Here is a 7,531-nt window from a genome sequence, read left to right on the forward strand (position 1 = left end):
ACGTTGGGCTACCACTGATTAAAGGGGCACTGAAATCACTACTTGCGGAAGTTTAGTCTGGCGTCTCTAGGCCAGGATTCTCGCCGCGTTTACGCGAATTTATTCAGTAGAAAAATCAATCAGAAAGTGCTGTGCTTCTCTCTGCATTTTCCTTGCCCATTTCCGGCGACGCTTCGTATGACGTCAAAACAAGATGGCTCGGCTTGAATGTGCTACTGCATGGCGCGCGGACCCTCAAACAGAATCGTTAGGCCCAGCGTTTAGTAGGCCGGTCGCCGGGGGTTCGTCACAATTCGTGCGCTCAGTTGAAATTAAGCCATGACACGATTTGTGCCTGAAAGATTGGGCCTTTAGTTCGTTAGTTCGTAGACTGCATTAAGCTTTAAGTCCAAGTAGCTCCACACGGGGCCACATGCTACGCATCATTGACTGCCCTTATGAAAATTTCTATGTCCAGTCAAAAGACAGTCTGCGTCCCGAAGGAAACAGACTGCGTGCGTCCTGTGTGTTTCCTCTGTGTTGGAATTTCGCCACCGACTTTCTGCGTACTCCAAGTGTCCCGTGTGTTTCCGTCCTCCATGCGTCCAGTCTATCTCCCAAAGGCAACACAGACACCATACAGCCTTTGTGTGTCCCCTATATGTCTTGAAGGCAACAGACCGCATTCGTCCCTTGTGTGTCCCCTGTATTGAAATTTCGCCACCGACTTTCTGCGTCCTCCAAGAATCCTTTATGTTTCCGTCCTCTACGTATCCCACAAGCTTCCACCTTTTGAGTGCCCTTTGCATGCTGTCAAATAACAGTGCCCCACAGCCAGCTGCATGTAGAAAATGTCAGCCAGCTCCACAGTCACTGTTTCATGCTGCAGCTGTTTCTGTAAGAGCAAGCTGACGAAAATCACATGAATCACACGACTCTTGCAAACCTGACTATTTTATTCAGGTTGGATCCATACGTGCTGCTGCCGGCTGCCACACCAGGTGTCGCCTCATCTTTACCCCTCACAGGACGGGATAGCCACTGCCACGCTTGAACCTGAAATGACAAACGCATTGATCGCATATGAAGGGGTTTAAACAAACACGTCTCAAACATTTGCTGGTTATGCTTATAAATATAAAGGAGTGTTCCCATACAAAACTGAACCAAGTATCCTGAAAGAGAAGGTATAACTTCTAGGTTGCAAAATTAGCCACAAAATTTAGACCACATAAATTAACTAATGAGCTTACGAACATCAAATATGACATACTGTTACATAGGCAACACAACCCAGAACTAAGTACTGTTTAGATTCATGGCCTCCTCATGACGGGCATTTATACAGCCTCGCAAGAACATCTGAGATGAGATTATTGCAGCAGCACTGTGGGAACAAAGCAATATGGGGGGGGGGAGGGGCAACATAAATTTGCATGAACATGCTAAGACAGGCATTGATCAGTCGTCATCATGAGTAGTTGCTTGTGTCTACGCGTTCTTTGGAACCTATAAAGCCAGCAGTTTTATTGTGCATTTCATTTACGAGACAGCACTTGCATTGTCTAGTTTGTTTGTCTCTGCTTGCTTACAAAAAGCAAAATGTACATCACCATGAACTGACCAACCTCTAGGTTGGCTCCTCACTTTTTATATTTCCTTGTGTCGATGGGTAGCAGACACGGGAACAGAAATAAAAAACAACCCTAGAAAAACGTGGTGGATAGCACACTTGCACCCATCATTGCACGCGTGCCACGTGGTCACTCATCCCAACAGATGTACAGTGCACGGAGTGACCCCCAAGCAGCGAAAGCTGGGCGTGGTCGCTCTGTACTTTGTGAAAATACAAGCTACTAGAAAGATTTGACAGATAGCACAAACAGTGCAGGTGCGCCAACTTTGCACCATAGCAGGAATTTTTCAACGTACAACAGAAAACGCACCGGTATGTCAGTGACACCGTGGAGGAGAAATTCGAAGACAAACCAGGACATCAGTGACAGTGAACGGGTTAAAGAGGTCGAATACAGCAAATTTAATTTCAGGGTTTATGCTTATCAGCAATGAGGAAAGCTACCGCAGTAACTTGAGCTGACTACTCTGTAACGTGCACTCAAATGCTAAAAACACACAAGCCTTTTTGCATACGTTTGCACACAGAGCATTCATACTGTTCGGAAATAATGCAGGTTTTTCCTACTATAAACATCATAATATTGCCCCCAACCACGCCATTTGATTTGTTTACAAAATATTTTCTTACAAGCACCTGGCCACACCCTGCAATCTTATCCTTTTTTAAGGGAACCGTCTTTTTCCCCTTTTTCCTTTGTATGCTGCACCAGCAGTCCTGTTTGATATGGAAAGGGTGTTGCTTTGCGATCCCTATCCTAGCTTTTCCTGTTTTTTATTGAAAACGTTCTCGATCTAAATGAATGAGTGCAAAAGAAACCCTGCAGCATTCAATTCGCCAACGCTCATCCATGCACGTCCCTTTGCTGACTCCTTCGAGGTTTGTGTTTTTTTATGTTTACTGCGGAGCACAAGTTTGCTCCGATAATCTATATTTTTACAAAAACCCTGCATTATCCGTGGCTACATAACAATATTCCAAACAAAGTCTGATACACAAACCAGAACCCCCCACAGCTCTTTCTTCAATTGCTGAGTACCCTTCTACAATTGATTGATTGTAGGGTTTAACGCGCCGACGCAACGCAGGCGATGAGGTGCGCTGTAGTGGAGGGCTCCGGATTAATTTTGACCACCTGGGGATCTTTATTGTGCGCCGAAATATCGTACACACAGGCATTTTTGCTTTTCGCCTCCATCAGAAAAGCAGCCGCCGCGGCCGGGAATCGAACCCGCGACCTCGTGCTCAGCAGCGCAACACCTTAGCCACTGAGCCACCGCGGCGGGTACCCTTCTGCAATTAGGACCATCATTATATTTGCTAGAGTAAATAGCTGTTGGGGGGGGGGGGGCTACGATGGCCAGTGAGACTCATTACACTACATGAAACACAGTGGCAAAAAGGCACGCAATACACCCTTTTCACTGCTAGGCACAAGTTGCATCTAGGGCATTGAAGTGAATTCACCTAAATTCTATTTCTGGGTGCATGGAATTGTTTCACTCATGTAATGTAATCCATAATATGACTTTTGAGTAGAAGTCTAAAGATCTAGTTCATCTGTAACAGGCGGTAGAAGAAAAATCCCCACACACTGTCTGTGGGCACCACGCAACTACCAGTGAACAAGGGTGACAAAGTCGCTATTAATTAATTCATGGAGCAAGGACGCAGCCCTGATGTGACAAAAAAAAAAAAATAAGAAAGGTACCAGGAAGTTTCTCACCCTCATCGGTTCCTTATTTTTTGCCCCATCTCTGCAATGTTCTTATGTCTTAATATCACTAAGGTACCACAAGAATGCCACAATGGTTTTCTATGTTTTCATGTTCTCTCAGCCTTCAAAATCGAGATTTTCATGCATTTCACAGCCGTAATGAACTCCACTTACAGGTCGTGCAGGATAGATAGAAACAGGAGGCAGCCAATTCTTCTGGTAGCTCACAACGTACATCCTCCATGTCAAACACCTGGCCCTGTAAAAAATGGAAGTTCAAGTAGTAAACAAGCCGTAAATATGCGGTATAATGCCGTGAAATACTCGCTCTGACAGGACATGACAGAATTTGTTTTTTGTAGGTGCAAAAAAGGCACCTTCAGTTCTTTCAAGCTAAAAAATAAGTACAGTGCTCACTGATTGAAACGCAACACTGCGAGCGCGTGGCTGCCAATACATGCAGCGCCGTCACTGGACGCCGCTGTCGCTGCGGAGAACCACTGCCCCGCTTATTGGCAACCGGAAGCAGCAAGCTTATGGTCAAAACACTCTCATCCTCGTGGTATACCACAATGCAACACCTAGCTTCCACGGGCGGCGCTGCATGTAGCGCAGGCCACGCGCTTGCAGTGTCGCGTTTCAATCCGTGAGCACTGTACATACATGACAATCCTTACAAGGCTTTCAGCCATACTTTAAAGGAACAGAAGCATCCTTACACTGAATTAATGTTAAACTAAGCCTATTAAATATCCCTAGGTGGTAGAAATCTGTGGCCCCAGATTCCACTGTGCAAGCATATTCTCTGGTCCAGAGGGTGGGAAACGTGGTTACGGCTTTTAAAGGAGCCATGAAGAGAAAACACAAGTTTGGTTCATTCAAAGGATTCCGTTGCTAGAATCACGCTGACACCATTTTTAACATAAACTCCACTCAAATAAGCTACAAATTAGGAACAAAGGAAATGGCCATGCGACCCACTAGCTCATTTCCCGCAACAGAACCTATGTCATACCAGCCAGCTCTGCAGTTAGCGGAGGGCGGCAACAGCAAACGCGAATTAGGCAGAGGCTATAAGCTTGCCGAACGAACCATTTGCGCTTAAATTTAGGGCACATTCTTTTTACAGTAGTAAGAATGGTGGGACCAACAGTAAAGGTTAGGAAAGCACACGTAAGCATAGAAGTACCGATGCGTACTGCTGTTGGTACTGCGCGCACTATGCTTGGTTTAGCTGCACAGGACTGCGGGGCTTTGGGGTTGTCTCGGACAACAATGGCCGATTGACACAAGCAACGGTGTCTTACGTGACCATATTTGTGGAGCGAGCACTATGTTTCACGAAACGATTATTTTCTCGCTGAACAAAAATAAGCCACGTTTAAATACGGTAAAAACAAAACAAAAGCAGAAAGCGGCTTGCCACGGTATGGTGGCACCATCTAGGTTAACTAACGGTAAAGAAGGTTTCCCGATCGGCTGCAGAGCGGTCGGTTCCTGTGATGTCATTGCAGACCCTGAAAATGCACGATTTAGCGGGAAAACCAAAATTTTAGCTTAAATTAATGAATTTCTCAGTGAATAAAGCATCGTTTGCAATTGGGCAAGTGCTGGGGGCACCATACCACACGAAATTTTTCGAATAACACAAACTTGTATTTTGTCTTCATGGCTGGCGCCATTAAAATTCTCTCTGAGGCACATGGTGAACGTCTCAGCGTGCCAATACCTCCAAGGGGTAGGCAAGTTGAAATGCTGATGAAACGAAAAAACAGGATGGTGAAGGAGCACGGTGGCAAGCCCACGCCCTGTTGAATCTTTTTCGCACCGTGATTGTATCCCCATCACATGCATATTTGTAAGAATCAACATGTTTAACCCATGCTCAACATGTTACGGTCAACACAATTTGTGCAAGCCGGCTACAAATAATGTCACACCACACAAGAATTTCTGTCTGATCATGACGATGCTGGATGAGCTTAGGAAGGTGGAAAAATTTCTTGCATTAAAACAGTGAAAGCTGCCCTGTGACTGCACCAGCAATGCAGGCTGGAACAGCATGTTTTCAAGCTGCGACGTCTAAACAATTATCTGGTCAAATGTTCACTGCCTAAAGACCTTGTGCATGTGGTACTACTTATAAAGTTGCTAGCAATGCTTAAATGTTGAAAATTCAACGTATATGCAACTCTTACGTATTATAACTACAAATGTAATGCAGCCTCCTTGCATTTCTTTACCCGTAAACGAAAACTACCCGTTAGAACAATGCTAAGCTGCCTACGTCCTGTAAAAAAATATACTGTGGGTCAACTGCCTCCTAAAAAAAAAAAAAATCAGTGAGTGGGCGTTTTGTTTTACAACCATTAACGCAGTTTTTTTTTTTTTTTTTTTCATGCAACAAGCTTTAGCGTCGAATCCACCCAAGCCAAGCGGCGGCCGCTGGGCCGTCAGCATAATGTTTTCGTTGCCGGCAATGGCAAGGGGGTCGATCACTCACACAGCATACTGGCCGCCGCTCCTGAAAGCTCATTATGACCGCGCCGACGCAGCCGGTAATTTACAATAAAAGAAGCGCGGCGAGCCGAACACCAAGGAATATACTCAACACGTTTAACAAAACAGCACTGCGGCAACGCGTAATAAAATTTTAACATGCACCACGATAAACAATCACTTACGGCAGAACACGCAGCGTTTTTCACACGTCGCGTCGACAGACTGGAACTTGCAGTAGACTCTTGATTCACGTAGGCACGCACAACTTGTCAGGTATTTTGTCAAATGGCGACCTCGATGTGCGTTTGCTACAGCAGCGCAGTACGGCGACGACACAGACGCTTTGCCAGCACTCACGATGTTTCAGGTGGCACAAGAGCACTAACACGTAATATTACGGCAGGAGGAGCACGTAGTAATTCACGTAACACCAGCAAATCGAAAACAAACCACCAAAACCACGCACAACGAACAAACCACGTCTTTTCTTGCGCACCGATAACAATGACTGCATATATGCTAGCCTAGACTAGACTTATTACTACAGTTGGCTATCTAGCAGTCATAGAGTTTTAGCAGTTACTTTCTTCCTTCATCATCACCCCTGAAGCAAACTAGGCAGACGCCATTATAGTATTTTGTTAAAATTGATAATAGCAAACATATATATAATGGCAGTATATTTTCTTGATGAGAGCAACGTCTTTTGTTGTCGTAAGTTGTTGCTACTCAAAAGCGAATAAAAATGGATTAACAAACGAAGTTATTATCATCGTCATCTACATCTAGATTGACTGTTTTGTGTTTTGTTCAGCGTCCAAGCATTCACCATTCACTGTTTGTGGGCTTTTCACAAACAGAACGGCCGGATAAAAAAATTATTCCCCGCAGACATACGCAAACACACGCGCACACGCATACGCACACACACACACACACGCGAGCGCGCGCGCGCGCGCGCGCACACACACACACACACACACACACACACACACACACACACACACACACACACACACACACACACACACACGCGCGCACACGCACGCACGCACGCACGCACGCACACAAAAGCACCGTGCGTCAAATCCACGCAGGCAAACAATTCACTCAAATGGAGGCTTAGCAAGACTATGTGAGCTCAAGTATTTACACCTAGGTTTACGACGTGATCGTGTACTGTTTTGGTGGCTTGGAGGTTAAGTACTCGCCTAGTGATTCAAAGGGCGGAGGTTCGAATCCCCCTCAATAACCTTTTTTTTTTTTTTTAACCGTGCCTTAATTAAAGTTTTTCTGCCTTAGGCTATATTTTGACATTGTTGTTGCTCTTGTTGCTCTCGTCTGGCTGTGTCCCTTTTTTTTCTGTCGCAATATATTTCTACCGCAAGCTCTGCTCCAAAAAACAGTACACCGCTCAGCATTTAGTTGCAAGGATAAGCCATTTTACAACGACCCTGAAGGAAAACACAGACTAGGACAATCGGAAGCCACTTTTTATGTTGTTTTTGTTTTCATTGCTTCGTTTTCTATTCGGCTTTTTGTGTTCTTTTTACTTTTTCTGGTCTGTATATTCTTCTCCCTCCCACTTTTTTTTCGTAATGGGAGGGACGAGGCACTTCGAACAGCCTCGTTCAATATGTATCCTTCTTACGCCACTGTTTCATACAAACGTACCAGTTGGTAATATTAATTCTGCG

At 45.0% G+C, this 7,531-nt stretch overlaps 1 long non-coding RNA gene across 1 annotated transcript; it reads right to left on the minus strand.

The window, feature by feature from the left end:
- Window positions 1–438: 438 nt before the first annotated feature.
- LOC144168872 (uncharacterized) lies at window positions 439–6,453 on the minus strand. Its single transcript, XR_013322264.1, has 3 exons — window positions 6,017–6,453; window positions 3,507–3,591; window positions 439–1,035 (listed from the first exon to the last, which is right to left on the minus strand). It is a non-coding gene; the product is annotated as an uncharacterized LOC144168872 (long non-coding RNA).
- Window positions 6,454–7,531: the final 1,078 nt, after the last annotated feature.

The sequence above is a fragment of the Haemaphysalis longicornis genome, unplaced genomic scaffold (assembly GCF_048455015.1).
Source record: "Haemaphysalis longicornis isolate Haplotype H1 unplaced genomic scaffold, Haemaphysalis longicornis Haplotype H1 scaffold_2, whole genome shotgun sequence".
NCBI lineage: Eukaryota > Metazoa > Arthropoda > Arachnida > Ixodida > Ixodidae > Haemaphysalis > Haemaphysalis longicornis.